This window comes from Ciconia boyciana, chromosome 3 (assembly GCF_034638445.1).
Source record: "Ciconia boyciana chromosome 3, ASM3463844v1, whole genome shotgun sequence".
In the NCBI taxonomy this organism is placed as follows: domain Eukaryota; kingdom Metazoa; phylum Chordata; class Aves; order Ciconiiformes; family Ciconiidae; genus Ciconia; species Ciconia boyciana.
Window position 1 is genome coordinate 25,592,009 of NC_132936.1, and position 23,188 is coordinate 25,615,196.

The 23,188-nt window shown below is 35.2% G+C and overlaps 1 protein-coding gene across 1 annotated transcript in view; it reads right to left on the reverse strand.

Moving 5' to 3' along the window:
• CSMD1 (CUB and Sushi multiple domains 1) overlaps window positions 1–23,188 on the reverse strand; it is a 1,308,402-nt gene that overhangs the window by 982,307 nt on the left and 302,907 nt on the right. The gene's annotated exons all lie outside the window — the stretch shown is intronic.

Consider the following 23,188-nt stretch of genomic DNA (forward strand, 5'->3'; position numbering starts at 1 on the left):
ATATTATCAACACATAATTATAAAGCTATTTCAAGAACCAAATGAACAATGAGATATCCGGACCAAAATAAATGCAGTGCAGCTGAAAAGAGGCCAAAGGATGAACCATGTTATTTATCTTTTTTTCTTTTGCTGAAGTAATTTAAAACGCTTGATGTTGTTGCTACTAATTATGAAATAATCTCACCAGTTCACTCCTAAAAACTTCAGAGTCAGTCTAGAGGGAGAACTAGAAATTATTTAATTAATGTACTGCAAATAGTCAAGCTTAAATTGTGTCTCATTAAAAAGCCTCCCCCACTGTTGCTGCTGGCTTCTGGAAATTCACTGTTTCCACTTGCATGTCCAGGGCTACAGCTAAAATAAGAGGTAATTAGGGGAACATTAAACTATTGTTTACATCAAATTAAAGAAGTTTTATGATGCAGAAACTACAGAATAAAATGATTCTGCACATAAAACAACACAATGAATGGAGCTAAGCAGACCACCACTACAGCATCAGCTTCCTGTGAGATGTGCAGCAGAACAGTATTAATTTGCTGATTCTGTTATCTGGCTTAGGCGGATGAGTTTGCCTTTCTTAATTCCAGTTGTTTCAAGTAGTAAACGCAGATTATGATTCCTTTACTGTGTTAATGACTGATGTGATGCCAATCTGGACTATATAGGGATGTAAATATCAATGAGGATGTCAAGTACTGGATTACTTATAGAGCTCCTCGAATTTGGAGGATACCTAACAGAAGCTGGTTGCTTTTCATTCCCATTTTTAATCTTGGATAATTTGGGCAAATTTCAGAACAAGCATATATGAACATATGGTGTTTAAAATCACAGCAGAAGGTCCTGATAGGAGTAGGTGTACCATAACTGAAGGGATGTGTTCTGTTAGTTTAAAATGGCTTTTATGGAATTTCTAATAAGAAGACGTAAGAAAACCCAGTTATTTCCCACATGGAAGACACTGAATACTAGCCACCTCTGCTTCCTGCGTTAACATCAAAACTAGATCAGGAAAAGCTGACATCTTCAGGCACAGCTGGAGCTTCAAATTAAGCAGTAAGTCCTCAAGACTACAAGCTTTCCTCAACACTGTTTAACCAAGACAGCAGTTTGCTAGAAAACAAAGACTACACATATATGAGCAGCAATAAATAAAACTAATATATACATACACATACATTCAAGAACTATAGAGGTAATGAGAGAATAAAAGATGTGACTCTCCTTCAAACAGCCATGAGAAACCTAGGCTGAAACAGCCCAGTAAGAAGAATCACTTGATTTTTTTAACTACTCTGATTATAACCCTGTAACAATTCATCCGTTCCACCAGCTCTTGAAGTACAAACTGCAAAGCTGCAATGGGCACAGCCGGTTGGGAATACATGAGGTAACATTTTAGAATAGATTATTATTTTGATTTTAAAAATTTTCTTTCACAAAGAGACTCTATTTATTTCATAAGATCTATTTTTTTCTTGTGAATAATAAAACTAGCCAAAGTTTCTGTTGCAGAACCACAGGAAGATGCTCCCATAGTAGCTGTCTGTAAAGATGAGCTTTCATGCTCACTCTGAACCTTGGAATAGTTGGGGTTGGCCCTGCCAGTTCTACAGCGTATTTGTTTGCCAAACTCAAATTTCTTTTTCAATAATACCCCGTCTCCCTAAAAGCAAAGCAAAGTGAAGACTTCAGCCAAACAACATAAAAAATATAACCTTTCAGGTGTTTTCCCTGTTCCAATACATAAACATACATTAAATCCACATAAACTAACAAATAAGCGTAGATTAAACACTGTTCTGGAAGGATTAGTTTAAAACTCTTTTAAATTTTTTATTTTGTTTTATAAATTTCAAGGAAAAGAATAGGAAAAAATCCTCAATTCTTGCATTCTGAAGCCTCCAAAATGCATGCATACTGTCTGGCTAGTCTGCAATAAATAAAAATCACCAGTAGGATCATAACATTACAGGAAAAAAAGAAAATCCATTAACTTCGATAAAAGAAATAGTTGAGCACTCTTCGACAGTGGGTTCATAGCCTTCAAATCAACTTAATAATTTTGAGTAAGTCATATTCATTTACAATTGTCTGGTATAAATCAAAGATTCCTTTTCAGCAAGCATCAGAGAGATTATGAGATACCCAAACTTCTGCCCTCAGTCCTCCTTGAATTTCAGAATACACAGTTGTCACTCTCTGATTCAAGAAGCTCTGATGCCCATTCCTGGTTCCCCTGTATTACAAAACTGATCTTCTTTTAGTGATTAAAAATCCTGTTTCTTCTCTTGCAATGAATTAATGTCAAAGTAACTGTAGCATGAAGCTGAGTAATGGTAAGAATTTTAAGTAAGAATGGTAAGTAATATTAAGAATTTATTTTTGTGCAGCTAGACATCAAAACTTAACTACAGTCTTGGTCTCAAGGTCAAATGACAGAACAGAACCTGAAAAGAACTTTAGATCAATATCAGGTATCTGAGATCTGAAGCTAATGTTCACTGATACCAACATAGTAAACCCTTTACTACATAGGAGAAAATCAACAAACTGTCACGAGATAACATTAACTATTTTAATACTGCATACAAGGAGATACATCCAATTTAAATCTCACAAGTATGAAGGACATGCAACTGCATTTAGCTATAAACACTGTCAAACTTTGCTTCTGTTTACTCCATTTATATTAACTTCTGGTATACTGAAGCAGGAAAACTTAATACTTTTATGTACGGTAGTTGCAAGACTAACCCCTCTGTTTTTAAACACCAAAGGTCTAGTGCAACAGCTTCTGTATTCAGCAGAAAGGCTTTGACACACTTCAGGTTTCTTCCCCAAAAATCATTAATGAGGTAAATGCCTTTCATACACACATACAAGTGAAGAAAAGGGTATTATTTCATATGAGGTAGGTCTGACAGCCCAGGAAGTCCTGAGCAGTCCATGGAGTATATTCACTTCACGTTTTGCACATTGTTTCCAAGGAATGCACCATATACATTAAATAAATGGTCAGCTGGATATTATATTATCTTGAGTCAGTAACATTCCTTTTACTCACAGTGATAAACTTCAAGCAACCATCTAGCTATGTACAGGGACCATGTAACCATGAAACACTGCAGAGGTAAATAAACCACCAACACTGTAGTTCTTTGGGTGACGTGTTTAACCACTTAGCATGCTAGTATCAAACATGTATCTTACAAAATTTTATCCAGATGCCTTTGCAATTGCATTTTCCTTCCTTTAGTTGTTGAACTGACTTAACAGAGAAACCTACCATCAGTTAAACACTTGGATCTACCCTGGAATTTACAACATGCAATAATCATCCTAACTTTGCTTTTTCATTCCAAGATTTTACATGTGATGCATAGTGATACTTAACCATGAATGTATTTAGTGCATATATGAGTGGAGTTAAATTGCTAAAATGAAACTATTTTGCATCTGTGTAGTTTCTTCTCTATCACTAGAGTAATGGGTTAATTTCCCTCCCAAAAGCAAAGACTTTCCTAGATTGTTTTTTTTTTTTCCAAAGTCTATTCAATTTTAAAATATTCAAATGAACAAAATACAGTTGTCATTTTTGAGTAGGAAACACTACTTAATACTTATATAGGATAGATTCAATCTCTGTTATTAGTTGTGCTTGCATACCGGTTTTATCATAACATTTTAATTGTCAGAATTTGCAACCAAAATACAGTTATTATTAAGCAAGCGTTTGGGGATGTCTCAGCTAGAAACGCATTGCCTGATCTAGGTACACTTTATAAATGGACCTTATATGGATCCTCAAGACAGTTGGACAAACCTAAATTGCCTTAAGTTAGATATTTCTGAAAACCATCACCTAAAGACACAGTTGGGAACTTTATTCACAAGCATTGAAACCACCTGAAATTATTCTAGATCTTAAAACAGCGGTAGAGGAGAGACGCCTAAAGATGGTCTCTTTTATTTCTTTTTTCAGCTGACTAGTAAGTAGTTCTGTCCAGCATTCAGTAAAATGCATTGCTGCTGCATAAAAACAAAAGCTATACTGATAAAACCAAAACAATATGTTTAAATGAACTCTACTGAATTATTTTGGACTTCTAGCAACAGGAGCTGGAAGAGACAATGATAAACATTTCCTTCTTCAGATGCATTTCTGTACAGTAACGAAACTCCTGAGGAAGCTCTAGAAGACTTTGCCATGAAAGTGGTGATTCCTGCATACAAAAGGGGAGTCCTCAGCACATAACGCATGTTGATCATCTAAGCACTAGCTGGAAATTTTAAAGTCATCATTCTCTACTTGATGGGAGTGAGATGAAATGACTATCAGAAGATAGGAAAGCTATTTTGTCAAACCCAGTGCGTAGAAAGTACTTGTATCAGAACCCTCATGGCTTTGGGGGCCTTTTGTGAATTGAAAACTACAGCCAGATTTGCACTTTCATCATTATTTAATATCAGACTCATATATGAAAATCCTCTTCCTTGTCCACTTGACAGTGGGTTCCATGGCAATGACTCAAAATACAATAAAAACAGTGCTTTATAGGTCACGCGTTTGACAGAATACAATGCTTGAGGACTTATGTCCTGAGTCTCTTACTTTAAATGTTTTTCAGAAGTTAATCATAAAAAATATTTAGCAGATTAAAACCCATTCTAAATGCATATGTAATGCACAATGTTTTCAATAACCTTTGAAACTGCATTATTAAGATTGTAAACTCTCTGGGAATTCCTTAAAGAATATCACAGCATTTCTTTGTTTCCAAAGGCCAAAATGCAAAGCACCAGATTTACTCTGGTAAAATCTCAACATAGTTCAACTGAAGCGATTGAAATCACTCTTACGTTTGTCAAAAATCAATTTAAAAATACAGGTGTTACCAATTTTTTTTATTTAATATTAAAAATCTGATATGATTTCCCACTTGACTAATTCAAAGGACATGTGACTTTGGCAGCTCACATGAAGAAATATTTTGCAATTAATAATTTTTAAAGTAGTCCCCTCCATTATCTACTCATTTATGTGGGAAAGATCAAGAGCAGTAACATTCAGAAATCAGCATCTACACAGTAGTTTTATTATAATGTTTAACATGAATAACCACATAATTATGTATAAGAGAAAGATTTATATAGCAACCTGTAACTGCTCATGTCAAAGTTCTGTGCAACGGCTTGAAAGGAACCCTGAAGTTGTAAACAGGCAATTTTTTTTTTTTTTTTTTTTAAATCTAAATATATACTTTTCAACAGAAGTATACAGTCCTTTGGTGCTACTCTGGTCCATTAGGTAAATAGCAGCCACGTACTTACACATACACATACACAGCTGTGTGTGGTTTTAAAATATATATATACACACATATATAGATACACACACAAGAGACCGTAATAAGTGTTTTCTAGCTCATCACTTATCTTGGATGATACATGCTTTATGCCTTTTGTATTCATCTCATTCATATGATAAACATATTAATTTAGTGACAATTTCTAGTCTTGGCCTGTTAAGTTTTTAAAAATTGTCTGAAAAGTGTGTTGGCACTGAAGCAGCAAAATTAACATAAATTCTAAGTGAAGTAGGAACATTTGCAAAAGATTGCACCTGATTTCAGATCTTTGTGGTTTATATTAATCACATGGTACTTGAACTCTGATCAATAGGATGTGATCAAAAACATTGTAAAGAATGAATATAACCACAGTACAACACTGACCCAAAAAGAGAAAATTGCAAGTTTGCCTGAAGAGTTCCGACACCCAATGAAACAAAAAAAAAGCTGTGTTAACAGTGAATTTCAGTTTCTGTCAGGCATTTTTCTTGTTAATAATCCTTAGCACTCTAATTGCATGGCATTTTGCAAAGCTCACAAAAAAATGACCTGCTCCAGACTAGTTGGGCATAACAAAACCAATTATGTATCCATAATTTGTATTTTATTTGTTCTATTTTTTCCTCTGTTATATGTTAACTACCATAAACAAAGCAAATTCTGGGTTTGCCTATGCTGACATGTCAAGTTACAGTCTTACGAGGAGCCTCAAGTCTAGCAAGAGCTTGAATGAAAATTTGACTTACTGTATGTATACCAGAGCTGTAGAACTTGCTGTAACATGGGAGCTCACATTCTACGGTAGCAAGTCTTTTATCCTAAAGGAAGAAAGTTTACTGTCAACTGGAAGTGATTTTTTGGTGATGGTCTTTATGGCCAAATCAAGCATGATCTACTGAAGGAAGAGGAAAGCCAGATAGCTAATCCCAGGTAATATGCCGTGTACATACTAAACTAGCTAGTGCTGATGTAGAGGCTAACGCTTGGCTAAGCTCTCATCCCACTGGTAAATCTAGTTCCATTCTTAAAGCCAGCGTGGGGCTCTTTAAACTTATTTATGTCTCTCTCTATGCCTGTAAATCACTATTTTAAACCAGTTTAATGATCTCTAATGCACTTATTCATGATTTTAAAACACTTGGGACTGAGGCGTCTGCAATTGCCTAAGGGATAATGAGGTATGAGTTGGGTCAGGCAGAGATGGTGTAAGTCCATTACAGTAAGAAGTGAAGTGAAAAAAGTGAGTTTAAAGAGAGAGAGTGCTTGACACACAGGAAGGAGGCTGCCATTCCTACATTGTGGAGTCGGACTATCAAAGGCAGAGTAGAAAGAGAGTTGGGGGTGAAGAGAACAAACAGAGCACAGAGGAAAGAAGACTGGGCAGAGCAAAGGCCCTTTAACAGAAATTAGATGCACTGAGGAACAGCACCTGACTTTAAAGATGAGAATGAAGGTTGACATTTCATATATAAGAACAAAGGTGAAGTCGGTGAAGTTTCCAGGGGGAGCAGTGACACACTAGAAAGAGAAAAGTGGAAGATTTTATAAGGGGGGAAGGACAGAGGAGGAGAAGGTTAGTTACATCATCTGCTGAAACCCTAGGCCAGGACTGTAGCCCTTTCCAATACTTCTGAAATATAAAGTACTTTGTCCAGGGAAGAGATTTTCAGGATTTAAAGAGAAGGATGTAGTGTTGATTTTTACACACAGGGCTATGCACCCATTTGAGAACCACCCGTGTTCAAGCAGTGCAGGAAAGGGATCTTAGCCTACCAGCGGAAAGAAGGAATGGTAAACTGTCAAGAAACGGAGTAGATACTGTGAGTTATATGGAGGTGCAACAGACAATGGTGCCACTAACACAGATATCTATTTATTTTCAGATAAACAGGTCCTTAACAGTATCATAAACCAAAATCAGTGGTCATGTCAGAACAACCCTTAAAAGACAATGAATCTTAGTATTTTGTTGATTTTTTTCTGAGAAAAAGTTAAACATTCATCATAGAGGTACATCTAGAGGTCTTTGAATGCCTGTGCTCAAGAATGAAGACGTTTTTTTATACACCAACATGAAGGAACTATCATTTGAACGAAGAATCACCTTTCACAGTTATTCCTGTGGTTAAAACTTGGAGTGCTCCCAAAAGGTCCCAGCAAGATACCTGTTATGTCCATTTGCTAAACAGAATGTGTTACCATTAACACAAGCAGTCTCTATGCAGAACGGGGGGCAACACAATGGAAACTGTAGAAATTGTGATGTTAAAATCAAGTCATCTTGTTGTCAGATAATGCAAAGATGATATTTGTATAGCGCTTCGCAATGTTGCTTAAAGTGGAAGTTATGCAACCATGGTTTCCCAGTCGTAGATGCCTTATGTGCTCGCTTACAGTCTTTTTTGAATGCCAGTGTTTGGCCACAAATCGAACACTTTAGAGGATTTCACTGCATTCCTGCCAGGCTGATGGGAGCACTGAAAGGATTCTAATAAGTGGCAAACATTGAAAAATGAGGACTTGACATTAGGTGAAAGACACATAGCCTGTCTCCTGAAACAACCGTAAAATAAATTGAAACGTTAACATCTCCTGAAGGGAGATGTCCTTGCCCTCCAATACATGCATGATAGAACTGTTATAAGCTTTGTCCAATGCAGTTAAACAGCCTCATATAAAGGCACATTATTAATAAAAGGAAAGGTATGCATTTCTAAAGGGAGGACATCTCCCTAAGCTGGGTACTAAACATGTCGTGAAAAAAAAAATCTGTTTCCCAATTAGTAACATTCCTATAGTTGTAAATAGAAGAAAGTTCTGCTAATCATCCTCTCACGTGCCCCATTTGAAATTATTCCTCTACACACTTGGACTTCTTTTTCTCTTTCACAGCTCGTGTTTATAACTCCACATCACATCTCCAATTCTTAATACAGTCATTTATATGCAGTGAAAAGCTGGAAGTGGCTGATAGCCACTAAACAGAATCTCGTTTGGGACTAACAGCTTTGGGTGATGGCATCTAAGGCGGTGGGCCAGAAAGAAAAAAAAAGGATGGGGGAGAAGGGGGGGTTGAACATGACCATTCATCTAACATAAAAGGCAATCGACTGCCATGCAACTCAATAGAACTGCTGATTTGGAATTCATTCAAATACAGAGCCCTGAACAGAATCCTTGAATGAGTAAACAATTTGCTTTTGTTAAAGACACATGAGTTCTCTCATCATCTGACATTAAAAAACAATGCACAGTAAATATTCTAGGCTCAGGTTAATTACAAAAGAAACTTCTCATTCAATTTTAGAAACTACTCTAAAAAAAAGTATAATTTAATATTGAATTGAAAAGTGTGCTCAATCAGTTAGACATGTTCAAAAGTTTATGAATAATTCCTTTTATAGATGGTTGACTCCAAAATGTAAGGGCAGATATGGACACCTGAAAAACAACAAAAAATAATAGCAACAGATACACAGATTTATTTTTTTTTAATTACTCATGTTTAATAACTATATGGACCTTTGTTTATATACCAGCAACTAATGGCAATCAAGAAGAAGGGCTTTGCACTCTTCATAATGAGAATAACCCAAGCAAAGCATATACCTTGCTCCAAATAAAACTCATTTGAACATGCAAGGGAGGTTTAAATTGCTTTTTCAAGATAAACAGATAGAAACAACCTGAAAGACCATTTGACAAAATCATACAGAAAACAATAAAATATATTTATATCTATTAAAAGAATGAACGAAAACCAAGTTATGAGACAAAACCAAGTCACTTTTTTCTGCAAGACATTGGTTACTTAAGCTCAATTTCCTATTTAGGGATAAAATTTTGTTCCAGAAAGGAACCAAGTATATGATTTATCCAAACAATGGCAACGAAGACCAGTGTAAGTCTCTTGTCTAAAATAAAAAAAAAAAAAAAAAAGGGAAGTTGAGATTTTAAGAATGTTATGCTGAAGGTACTGGACTCCCAGAGTGAAACAAATGGTTAGGAAAATTACACACTGCATGTAATAGGTTGCTAATATTCACATAAGATCTTGTTTTTTGAGTTAATTTTTTTGTAAACACTACCTCTGTGTTTTTCTAATATGGAATCTTTGTTTCTGAACTATGAATTTTGGAACTAAAATTGAGGCAACTTTTTGAGATTCTTAGAGTAGAGCTCTGGTTCTGGATTATTATTAGTAACTGTCTGGAAAAAAAATACCAAGCTTGACAATGACTCTATATAAGCCTTTCATCAATAAATATATGTTTAATATAAGAAGAAATATGACAAAATAATGTGCAAGAGAATTTGAAGGTTTAAGGTATTGGTACATCTAAGTTGGTGTTTGGAAAAATCGCCAATCAGTAGTACAGTAGATGTATCAATAAAATATTATGCCTTATCTGAAGTAACTTTTGAATCCTACCAAAAGTATGGTATAATATTTCAAAATCACCTCTCAGTCTGAGAAATCTCCATCCCATTAAATATAAGAAGAAAATTGAAATATCATTTTTATAATGTCTGTTGCCCACCTTGTATAGATCTTACTTAGCTAAATATTTCTCAGACATCCTGTGGCTGGGGCAAAGGCTGCTTTAGTTGGTTGGTTTTTAATGCTCGTTTTTCAGAGGTTCTTGTAAGAAGCAACTGTCTATAAAAGCCAAATAAGCAGGAAGAGACTTACTTAATCAAGTTTTTTTCTTCTTTTTCTAGTTAAAAATACCAGATTACAAAATATAGTGTTGGAATACAATGTATATCTAGCTATATTTATAGCAGAATGCTGATCTGTATTCCTTTAAAAGTTTATTACTACCTAAAGGACCTATAAAAGCTGTGTTTTGGCCATGGAAAGACAAAGTTTCCTCTTGAAAAGTTGAAGAAGGCAGGTAAAATGAACAGATAAAGGAAAACAGCAAAACAAAGCTCCCAGCCTAATTTTTTTTTCCCAACAAAACTTCAATGATTTTCAGTAATAGTGGCCAAGTGAAACAAGACAATGTGTGATGCGTTTTGCCTGGCAAGCTACAACTTGGTGAGGTATAAGCATAATGCTCGTTCAATTCCATGATATCAAGCAATATGCTTGATATATCACAGAAAGCGACTTCCATTGATGTTGGTGACAATTTAAGCTGGAAATAGGGAACTTAAGAAGTCCTAGCATGTCATATCATTACTGGCTAAGACATTAGGCCTTGTTGAACTGTGGCTGCTGAAAGTCAATAGCACCTTACACTTAATTGTAATCTTAGTTTTGCTCAGCCTCAGTAGAGATTAAAACATCCAACGATTTCTTTACTGGGCCTTATAGACCAATGTTATCACCACAGGTCTCTAGATGGATCAAGCTTTCTGTGGACTAGTCTTGGCCTGCCTAGAGATTTCTTTTGGGTTTTGCTTAGCTTAGTACAATTGTGTGGTGTCACACATATTGTTGTATGTATTTTGTACCCAATAGATAGTTATAACATGTGGTTACTCTATGTCAGTTTAACTATCTATGACCCTACCAAAAATACATCATAGAGGAGTGAGGTCTAAATTTGTCCTCCACATTGGAGAATGCTTTTCTCACACACATTAATTTCCTTCTATGACCTCTGTCAGACTGATACCTTAATTAATACCATGTTTAGATGAGGATGCCTCATATCTTCTGTTGTCCTTGGAATTCCAGTCATAAATTAAAATCAGCCATGTGCTGAATTAATTAATTGTTCTTAGTTAAGATTGCAAGTGAGGGGAAAAAAATGATGATTGTTCATAAGAAGAAACAACTTCCCTTTGGCACAAAACACAGTTTTTCAAAATGTGTATGTGTATTTCTGATTAACATAATCAAATTATGAGAGTCAACACAATAATGTGGTGGTTTGATGGAACAAAATAAGAAAATTGATTTTATCTTACTGATAAGAGGAAACCTAAATTATTATGCAACTTTAAAATTATTTCAAAACTTACAGAGTTGTTTCTGTCTTTAGTTGTGACAGGTTCTCACCTAAAAATATATAATCTTTGACTGGTTTGGTATGTGCAAGATTTGAAGCAAATCCTGAAGCAGAATCAAATGCAGGTATTTGAAAGGCTGTCTTTGAATGTATCATTCCTGAAGAGTAAATCTTGGCCAAGTCTTCAATAACTGAAAAATCCTGTGAACTGCAATCTCTAGATAACTTGGTTTGTTCTGGTCCCTAGATGGGCTGGAATTGACCTACCTGTGTAATCTATTTGTGCCGTATGTTTTTGACTGCATCCTTGTATCTAGAAATGAATATGTAGGACTAGTCCATTTGTTGTGCTTCCCACCTCAAAAATCTGGGCTACCAGCCATTAAAAATAATTTTCATTGAATATTTCTAACTTCATTAACCTAAAGAAATCCTACTTATTAATATGTTTATCTTTTATTTGCAGTTTCTTTTTGTTTTGTACAGCTGTGTAACCTGATAAACTCCTTTTTTACATCGTGTGTTAAATGTTAGTGTTTTACTCAATGTTACTTGGCTGCAAACATAAACATCATCATTTCCACTTTCGAGCACTGGAAAACTCTCACCTTTTCATAGCACACGTAGGTGAACTGGGGATGAAATGTTGGTTCTTAGGGACTCTCAGAAAGAACTAAACACTCCTTCCTCATTTTGTGCTAAAACAAAGTCTACAGAAACAAAAATAGATTATTCCATTTACCAAGTAAAATATTTCTACATCTAATGCCAACTGAAGTAATTCTAAGTTTCTAAACTAAATTTGCATCTATAGCACATTTTTATTAATTTTTCAAGGCTCAGATTTCAGCTGAGGAGCACATGAGAGTAAAGAATTAAGACCCTGACTCTGTTTATATACTGGGGAGAAAGGCTGAGAAATTTCCTTGAGCAAAGCACTGAAGTGGTTCATATAAGCTCTCGCTATACTAACTCTCCTATTTTTCTAAAGGATGTCTAGTTATTAGTCATCCTTGAAATATTCTCCCCAGAACTGACCTGCTGAACTGTTAGCTCCTTGGAGTGAGATGGAGGAAAAGGGGGTGTATTTTCTGAAAGTCTGTTTACATAATCTTAGAAAAACGAAGAAGCAAAGGAAGGATTTGCCTGCTCTCCAGCTGACCTTGAAGTCTGTAGGGCAAACCACAAAAGTTATGTAACAATTAAAACAGACAAGAGGAAAGGAGGCAAATCCTCTAGAATACCCAAATATAGAAATGTTATATATGATTAAGCCACCATTGTTTTAAATCTGCCTAGTGCATTTTGTGAGCCCAATCTTGGTTTAATTACTATGGTTAAAAAAAAAATTCACCATTAATTTATAACACAATAGAATATAATATAAAATAAATAGGAACATACTATTCCCAACACAGCTGTTGGAAAATTGAATGGCAATAAAATTAATTCCTCAAATTTTAGCCTTCTCAAATTAGACAAAAGCTTGAGTTTGGTATTAAATGTTAGAAAAAAATTCTGTCTTCCAATCACTCTTTTTTTTTTCTATGTGTAATGGTCATCTTCTATTAAGACAATAATCAGTAATGAAAAATAGACAGTAGGACATTACAATCTTCATAATTTTGGATCATCTTGAAGTTATTTGAATATTAAGCTGAGATCATTCTACAAAAATGCTGATCTGGCACAGGATATAAATGGTGATCTGAGGAGACTGTCACTATATTGTAGCAATTAAGGAGAGAGCAGAGCCAGCTCTCATAAGTTCTATCCAACAATATAACTATAATTTTAAAAAAATGTCTAATGTTTTTGTCTTTCTATAATTCCAAAGTGCATTATTCTCCACACTAATCCATCCTGAGCAGGCTGAGGCAGATATTAAAAAAGAAATTCCATAGAAGTGGTCTAAGACAATAGAGGTTTCTCACAGAGTAGCCAGTACACATTCCTCCTTCATTCCTAAAAAGGCAGTTCACAAAAGCAGCCTTAACAGATCACTGTTAATTTATCAGTAATTTATACCTCATATGGGAATAACTGCATTGGCTGCAGTCTCTTTAAAGGGAGAGTGACTTGAACTCAGGATTGACAAAATCAGCCAAATAAGTTAAAAGATTAAAGAGTGGCTGTTAGCGTAAGGAAAAAAAGCAGATAGTTGATGGATAGGAAGATACTTATCTGGAAAAAAAATGTCCTGTGAATTATCTAGGACTTTTGAAACACTAAATTTTAAAGGAGAAAAAGGGAACGTAAGTAAATCTAGGTGGCGACATCCTACAGCTGTAAAACAGATTATTTTCTGACTTACAACTTCAGAATGATTTACCTGTCAGGTATCACATCTCCAGTGATGTGACCTTGACCTGTCAGCCTGAATGCATTAAAATACTCTGCCTGGCCTCTAACACTAATAATGATCACAGGCTATGGCATAAAGAATTCTTCAGAATGCTCTAAAGAGCAAGGGTAAAAGAAGAATGACACAAAATGCTTCACATCACAGTTACAGCCCTGAACTTTTTGTCTGACAAAAAGGTCAGAGGGGGTAAAGAAGATAGATATTCAGGAAATAAAGGTGTTGCTTGTTTTCTTCCAACAATATAAAAGGATTCAATATAAAAAAGAAACATTGCTGGCATAAAGGACACAAACTAAGCACTCCACCTCCTTTCTTAACACTCTTAGAGGGGTACAACTTGGTAAGTGCAAAATTGTAATTACTGTGGTCAAAAGCAGAATGGAAGAAGTTTAATGAGACGATTGTAAGCAAAATTAGGACATCCTGTATTCAATTTGTGCTGCATATATTTTGGCATATAAGATCCATATAATGCCTGTGACACGATTTCTTCATTCCCACAAAAAGAGAGAGAGAGAGGGGAGAAAAAAATTAAAACCCCACCAACATACATCTCTCTTACAGGAACTGGAATATTGCTGTTAGAAAAAAACTATCAATGCATTTTAAAACGTTTCCATTATGAAAGCATATTTGAGAGCAATTACAGTAGGCAGAAAAATTAGCTTGGTATTTTGTGGATTGATAGCTTTGTGCATGTTTTGCCCAAGACTGTCATACCTTCTTAGTACCACTTCTGGATAAGATACAGACTAATTTCTTAATTGATCCAACTTTCTGTGTATAGGAGAGAAAGGAGTCACATGGCATGGAAAAAATCCATGGCACAAGGTCCTGAGACCCTGTTAGCAGATACAGCCGCTGTTGAAAGGCATAGCTCGCTCTCACTCTGTGCAGAGTCCACAGACATGCAAGCCAGGCACAGCACTCTACTGTCAGTGTCCAAAATGTATGTGTTCCAGTGAAGGAACTATCAGAGTAGGCTAATTGGGTGATCTTCAACTAGGTGCCCTTTAGAGCTAAGCAACAGTTTTCAGGCATAACATTCTCAGGAACGATGAAGATTTAACCCACTTTGGGAATGTCTTGCAATTTTTCTGAATAATGGAAAAACAGAAGGAAAGAAACTACAGGAATGTAGTTGAATGTTGAAATGTGTATTTTTAGACTTTCCAAATATAACATTTTAATTTTAAACTGAATTCCATCAGATGTACTACAAAAAAATCTTCCCCTCCAAAAAAAGAAGAGGAGCTACTTCTCTCTCTCCTTCTCTCTCCCCATTCTCCCTCTCTAGTATTCATATGTACCCTCATTCATTAGTATTTCTCATCCCTTCAAAACCTCATTGTATTTACCTTCCTCAGAGGATTACTTAGTTTGAAGGTTCTAAGAGCCTCCATTTTACAGATGGCAGAATAGGTCACTAAGGAGCACTTTCAGTAATGTCATCCACAGATCCAGCTGGAAAGCTGGAGGAAGGCAGTTGACAAAGTAAGCAGCATCTCAGGTCAGCCAACTGCCTCCTTGGCCAACATCACAGGAGAGAGGGGTAGGTTATTCCAGCCTGAAAAGCCAGTCTGTGTCTCAGGTTCACATAGCACTCAGCTTTTGCAGCTTTTGGACCCTAGGAGGAGGCTCAGCACATCACAGATTGTGCTTCCCTCATCCCATCCCCTCTAACAGTGGTGGAAGAAAAGTTCAGGAAATTGGTCAGGAGCATAGGCAGAGCAAGGCTGCTCTCTCTCCTTCTTCCTCCAGCTTTCCTGGCACTCAAAGGTAAGTGACATTTCCTACACCCATCTGAATTATCTGATCTTTCCCATAACCTTTCCTTCACAAAGCCTTAGGAAACCCATTTGTCCCTCTAGACCCCTTGCTCTTTCAGCATCTCTTTGCAAGACTCCACTTACTGTCTCCACTGCTGAGTGTTCTTGTGCTATCCCTGTTTAAGCAGAAGCAAGAAAAATTGAAAACTTACGTCTGCAGCAACTACTTGCCAGAGAAAGAAGTATCTACTTTACAGCATTGCTTTGTATTTCACAATCAGAGTAATCAGAGTATATAAGAAAGGATAGGGCTCCTGCTGATATGGAATAGCAACTGCTTTCTTTAAAATCAAGCTATAAGAGGTTGCCTTTACTTTCAAGGAGCTGGAAGATAGTGCACACACCTTATTATAATAACCTATTGTATCAACCAAGATTGAAACCAATCTCTCCCACTTTCTAGAGGAACGCATTACCTCAAGCTCTAAGATCAGGCAAGTGTTAGAAACAAACTATTCATGTTTTTTGTTAAGTATGAGCTTTGTGCAACAACATGCAAATTTATAGGGCTAGACAGTATGCACATGGACAAAAGTAAGTAGATTTTGTAGCCCAGTAGGAGCTCAGCTGGAAGGCACAGCTCTGTTCCTGCTCTGAAGACTGTTTATTTTGTGATGACTATTTCATGTAAAACACATAACTGACTTTCAGAGGGGGAACTGGAATTCAGGTTTCTTTAACCAAGTCTGAAGTATCCAAACCCAGGTTACATAGGTATACTTCCTTCCCTGCCTTATGAAACTTACTTTTTTTCCAGCAACAAGGCTTCAGCAGTGTTTTTCCTAAGTATTCCCATCCACCATATAGGATGGCCTCATATCTGTCTCAAAATTCTGGTCTCAGCCTGTGTGCTGGAAAAATTAGGTACTGCATTGCCTAAATGCAGGTTTCTAAATCTTTGTCTGGATCTAGCTTCAAGGGACTGTCCTTAGATCATAAACAAACCCATAGCAAATAGGAAACAGAAGGTTTGAGTTTTAGACAAACACCAAATCACCAAATGTCTTTCATTGTCCACTTGCTAATAAGGAAGGATTTATAAATTTGAAGCTGAAGTGGGAACTAGACTAAAAAGATTTACCTTTTAGAACATGCTTTGTCTTCCAAAATTGCATTGAACCCTCAGATATACTGAAATAGTATTGTATATTATAGCAGCTAAGAACTTGCAAGTTACAGCACAAGGGACATTCTTCAGTGCAATGCTGCTCTTTGATATATCAGAGCAGTCTGATCCTCTTCATATCCTATTCCAATGCTTCCACAGCAGACAACTTCAGTCCCGAGAGTACACTCGCTTTCACCACCGCAGTATGGCACAAATAAGAAAACTGCAACCTGCAGCTACACTGACAAACATCAGGGCAGACACTAACTAAGCACAGGAGGATATGAATATGCAAATGGTAAATTATCTTCAGACTGTGATAGTCTCTGTTTATTTTATTAACATCAATTAGGAGGCAAATTTCAGAATTACCACTTTTTGAAAAGAGAGTAAAGAAGAGGTAAAACGCAAAGCCTATCCTTTCAAATTAAGTGCAACATGGTACATCAGAAAGTTAAACATTAATTCCAAGAAATATAAAATTTTACATAAACTGGTAGTCTCAAATAGAAAATTATTAAAAATAGGATTTTCTTAATGATGTGTATATACACACATTCACATGCCACTTCTTGTAATGGCCTATTCAAAGGTACCAATTCTTCTCAGAAGACGAATTTCTAAGAAATAACTGAACAGCTACACCTCAGGCTCCAAATGTTTTCTGAAAAAAAGAAACTCTCCCTTTTTCATAATGCAGTTTCATATTATCATTGAGGTATTGTGAAGTTTTCCACTCTTGGTATTTCATTTGGATATAGTAATGATTGTTACTTTTGTTCATTGCTTTCTTCATCCACGTGTTAAGAAGACCAGATGAAATATTATGTGTTGAAAAACTGATGTGAGAGAAAAGCCATCAAGTGTAACTTAAATATATATTTTAAAGTAAGCATAGATGGCTAAATTACTTGGATATAAATATGCCTAGCTCACAACTCAGAAATAAATATGAACTGAAGATGTGAAGATTAGAACAGGTTTTTTACTGTGTTCATGCTTAGGTGCTCAGCTGTGGAGCAACCAGGAATCACAAGTAAGTACTTTGAAGCTTTGATTACCTTTACAAAAGCAGCTTTCAAAATAAAAGGATGTATAATAAAGTGAAACTACAAAACAGCATCGAAGAGACATGTTTCAGCAGACTTGGCTGTGCCAAGGATCAGCCCTCGAAAATGTATGGATATCCCGTATACTGAAATCCCTTAAAACCTTTCCAATTTTGAATTAAATACTACCTTCTTTCTTCATTGTCTCTTATCAATCCAAAACCCTAGGAAATGCCAGAATAACTTAATCAACAAACTATTGGATGAACACTCTGAAGATCAAAAGTTAATGAGAATTAGTCAATGAAAATTGCTACAGGATAGACTAGCCTGCAATTTCCCAAAGTATTCAGATGATCTGGCAATATTAGGTCAATTGCTCTTGTGCATATTGAAAGTTCTGGACCAAAATGCAACTAGACACAGCTTTAGTTATTTCTGTTATGCTTGAAGAAAATGAGACGGTTTAAAATGCTGATGAGGCCCTAGAAGACGAGAGACTGCTAAAATTAGGAACTCAAAAGACATTCTGTGAAGATATTCTGAAGCTTCTTATGTAAAACTTTATTTCTTAAGTAACAGAATATTAAAAATGCAACAAATCACAAACATATCTACTCTGAATCAAGGGTTGTATTTTGTCATTATTATTATAAAAAGAAATATTCAGCTGGAGCTCATTGAAAAGGGGAAATTGTATCCCACAAGATATTTTATCAATGTATTTTTCCTATTCTGAAGAGAATGGATGAAAAAGTGAAAATAGCAAACTTTTCATTTAAAAGTAGAAAACATCAGTCCAAAATGTCAAAAAATATCACTTTGATGTTTTCTGATTGAAAGAAAAAAGACGTAAATATTCCTAGTGTGAATATTTACACTGGCTTATCTAAGATGTTTATTCTCAGATGATATAATAGCAAATTTTAAAATCCTTGCTGCAATATCCCTTGGGTCCCTTGACTTTCTTTGTCTCCTGTGGGGTTGTGAGGTCCAAGAGGGGTTGCATCTTCTTCTATTCCTACATATAAGTAGTGTTGGACAATGGATGCCAGTGAGATGCAATTTCCACCTTTTAGTGCTCCCATTTTATATGAGGGAGTAACGCCAAGATTAAACCGTTCCTCTGGGACACAGAGGATCAAGAACCTGTCCTGAGAACCCCAGTTACCAGCTAAATAGATCTTGTCAGCTGGATACTTTTATATTTCTAGTTAGATCCTACTGTAAAGTTCAACATGGACCTGCATATTTTCCTAAAAAATATTGGTGGGCAGAGTTTTGGGACCAACAAATCTATATATTTTTACAAAATAAACACACAGTCAAGAAATCTCTAATTTGTTTTCTGTGCATATGGTTTCAACATTAATACTGCATGGAAAACAGCTTCCATTACACTCATACATACCCTTGAATAGTAGTGTTCATTCTTTAGCACCCATTGCAGATTTTATTAGGATTTCAGAAAAAAAAAAGAAATCATGCAAGATTCAAACAAAAAATATTCTGAATTACACTATCATGTTTTTGCTGAAAACATAACTTGGCACAAGACAAGAAGGCAGAGTATGACATTAATGATATTCATGTGAGTAGAATCAATGCATCATGTTGTCATAAAACTGGCATTTTCATTTCTCACTCCCACAGACATAAAATAGCAGCATCCAATATGCTGTCAAGGCATTGCATACCAAGGCATTGCATTCAAACTTTCTGATGTGTAAAACAGATGACTGTTTCAGAGTGTCTTAGGAATGCTCTAAAAGTAGCCAGAAACATTTAAACTATATTAGATAAATTATGCTTGAAGAAAATACACTGATGTGTATTGGTAAACAATACTAAATAGCAAAGAAATTTGATTTTGCACTTGCTCTCCCTAGGCTAAGCTTGAGATGCAAATTAAGAAAACCAATAAGCCTTATACAGCTGTTATAAAACAGTTTATTTATTTTATTCTCTCAACTGCATGATAAAACATTGAATTATAAGATGGAAGTCTTGATCTTTAAGAACCACTATACTGAAGGAGTCAGAAACCTAACTAGCAAGTCTCAATAGGTCATAATAATTTTTCATTTATTAGCAAAAGCTGTCCTTCCTTTTTTTCACTGAGCAGAGAAAATGGTTTTGAGAAACTGGGTCCAACTAAAAATGCAGAAAGGACTAAAACACAGAAAAACAGCTAGTTCAGTTTTACTTTTTAGCTATTGATTTTGTACACTGAGCAGGAAATAGTGATTCATATCTATTGGCATAATGAGCTCAAGAAGAGAAGAAAATAGTAAATAAAATATCTAAAGATGCAAAAAAAATCTAAATGTCAATCAACATCAACAATTTTATCTCATATTGATTCTTTTATATAGATGAAAACCCACGTATTAAAACTGAGCCATATAGTTTCCCTTCATCTTCGACCTCAGTCAACAGATTCAGAACATACTAATGTAATTTATGGCATAAAATGTGGCCAACTCTACAGTTTGTGTGATGCTACAATTACTTCACCCAGAACTATATCCTTCTGTTAGGACAAGTTCAAATTTCTTGTTCTTGGCATTCAGTGACCCAAATTACTCAGCCTTAACCTATAACTTTGACCTTGTCTTCTTCTATGTGCTAAGGACATGAGTTCAGCACTGCTTTAATTTCCTTCTACCATTTTATCTTCATGCTCTCTTTCCAGCTGTCTCACATTCATGGAATGTCTTCTGAATCCCTATTTACAGACCTTATTCTCTCATCTTTCAAATTACTTCTAAAACCTTTCTCCTAAAATCTTCCATTAAAGGAATAGTCTAATGCACTTGGAAATCAAAAATACATGCATGTCTGTCAGCTAATTGCATAATCCTTTATAAAAATTAAAGTCACATTTCTATCTTTTTTTGTTTATTTTCTCCTCTTTTTGTGTCACATCTGAGTTTAAACTGTAACCTCTTCATGGTGGGGACCTTTCCATTAGCTGCTTCATCATTATTTTTCTCCACTCAAAAGCAAAATAATTTATGTTTGCCCATGACACTCCAATATTTAGTCATTCCAAAGTAAGACGGAAAATAAGGAGGATGACAGGATACTAGAAGCTGGGAAAAGCAGTATTTTTCTTACAATGGAGACCTGAACGTCTCAATCCTTAGACAATATAATGGAGTGTAACTCTGAACCACCCCCCCAAAACATGCTTATCCATAAAATATACCCTTTCAGCTCCTGAAAAACACCAATAATTCACTTTTATGAAAAACCCTAAAGATTAAAACTGGCATCTCACAGTGAGAATCATGCTATATAACATCACCATCTGAACAAGGTATCTGATTAAAGATGAATGTCTGAGATCCATCCATATTCAGCATTAAAAGAAAGGCACTTCCCTGGCAACTATTTACCCCACCCTAAAATAGATGCCTTAGAGAAGCAAAATGAATCACAGTCTGTAGGATGAATGTATTTTGAATATTTAATATGTGATTTTCTTTTTTATTAAAATGGGTTTGGAGATCCTGTTTGATACTACAGGCATCAAGCAGAAAATTGTACCTGTTTCAGGGTCAAAGTCTAAATGGTTTATATCAAACCAAAAAAAACCCACAACAGGGTAATATTCATATTCTACTATGTATGTATGTTATTCTAAATCCTTGCCTCTTCACAGAAGTATGTGATTCTTTTAAAATAGAAATGTTATGAGATTTTTTTCCAACTGTAAAAATGGAAAAAAGGGTTAAGATACTTAATGCTTAATCAATCATTCTGAATATCTGAATTTTAAAATCACTTTCATGTAGTAGCCCATAAAAGCAGAAGAACCAATGAAAATACTTTCAGTTTAAATTTTAGAAACTGAAGTTCACATCAAGAACACATCACAACATTATTTCATACATTATATTAGTTTTAATAAAAACACAAGGGATTCCATACTACTCTAGTTGAAGTATTTCAGGATTTTTTTTTTCCATAGTCTTTAGAGGAATTTTTGAGTGAATTTTGTTTGCTCTGGTCTGTTTATTCCATGCCATCTAATCCAATAAACTTTTGAACTTCAAAAGCTTTTTTTCAAGATTTCCAATTTTTCCCTGTCTATAAGAGTAGTATAAATCACAGTCTTCTCCATTCTATAAATAAACTATTCAATTTCCAAAAAATATATCCCATTGTGTGGGATATACTTTGGAAGTATACTTACATACTTCATTATGTAAGGTAGGATATCATATAAAAATGAGTTAGTTCATTATTCAGCATATTTCTTTGACTCAGTTGTTTACTTGGTACATTCTCAGTTTTCTTTTTTAAATATGCTTATGGATAAAAAGACTATAACGTACATATATTCCCAAGTATTTAACTATTTTAAAGTATTTTTGTATGGATAATCACAGTATTTAAATTTTGGAGAAATCTCTTTTCAAAAAGTCATATTCTATCTTGTTTTATAAACATAGCATAAGCAACACTTCTGAGGCAAACTCCTAATGAAATTTTGCAATGTTTATTTTTTCTCTTTTTTGATGACTTCAGATGTTTGGTGTTTAGAATTTACTGGTAGTTATCTATATGCAGTATAATCATGCAACAAACTGTTGATTTTTCATACATGCCATAAGATGCAAAAGATGCACTTGATTTGCTCAGATTTATAATGAAAGATGAAATGATAAGAACTACTCTCTGCAAGGCAAGCAAAGATGTTTTTGGTGTTCCTTGAACCCCTGGCTGGTTATTCTCTGATTTAGGATAGCTGAAGCATAATTTGTAAACATAGAAGTAATATAGCCACTTTTTATTACATTTTATGCATCCGAGTGAGTAAATGAAAATTACAGGCTACACAGTATTTCTTGTGTTTTGTGAAAACCTGCAGCACATGGATTCCATATGTGAGCATCTCAATTATTTTTTTTCAGAAGTGTTTCCTCTGAAACCAGTGAAAAAACACATGCCAACCGCCATAGTAGACACCACAGAGAAATGGCATTGGTAGCACAGGGAATTAATTTTTGGCTGGCTTTGTTTCAGTGAAGAAGAGATGAAAACAAAGCTACAACTTCTATGATTTGAAATGGAAAGTCCTCCTGACTGGAATTTATACTAAGAGAAAGGCTAGTTATTCACCAGAGATGGTACAGATCAAGAAGTATATCCCACACCTCCTGCAGGAGGCAACCCTAGGAGATGCCAGCATGACCGTAGAGAGTTGGACAGATGAGAAACTCTTAGGTTCCACAAATGAAATTTGTTTGACTAGGTACTTTGAATCACTTCAAATGTTAAAAAACAAGCACAATCAGTATGTTTCTGCCCCAAATATATTGTGGACAAAGAATTCTTATTCTTCTGAAAGTTAAACATGGCAAAATAAAGATGTATGTACTAGACTCTTACATATGTACCACCAAATATACACTTTAAACTGCCTACTGTGAGGTATGTTATTATTACTGTAAATACCAGGATAACTCTGCTTAAGTCATGATACATTATGCCACCAAAATTGCA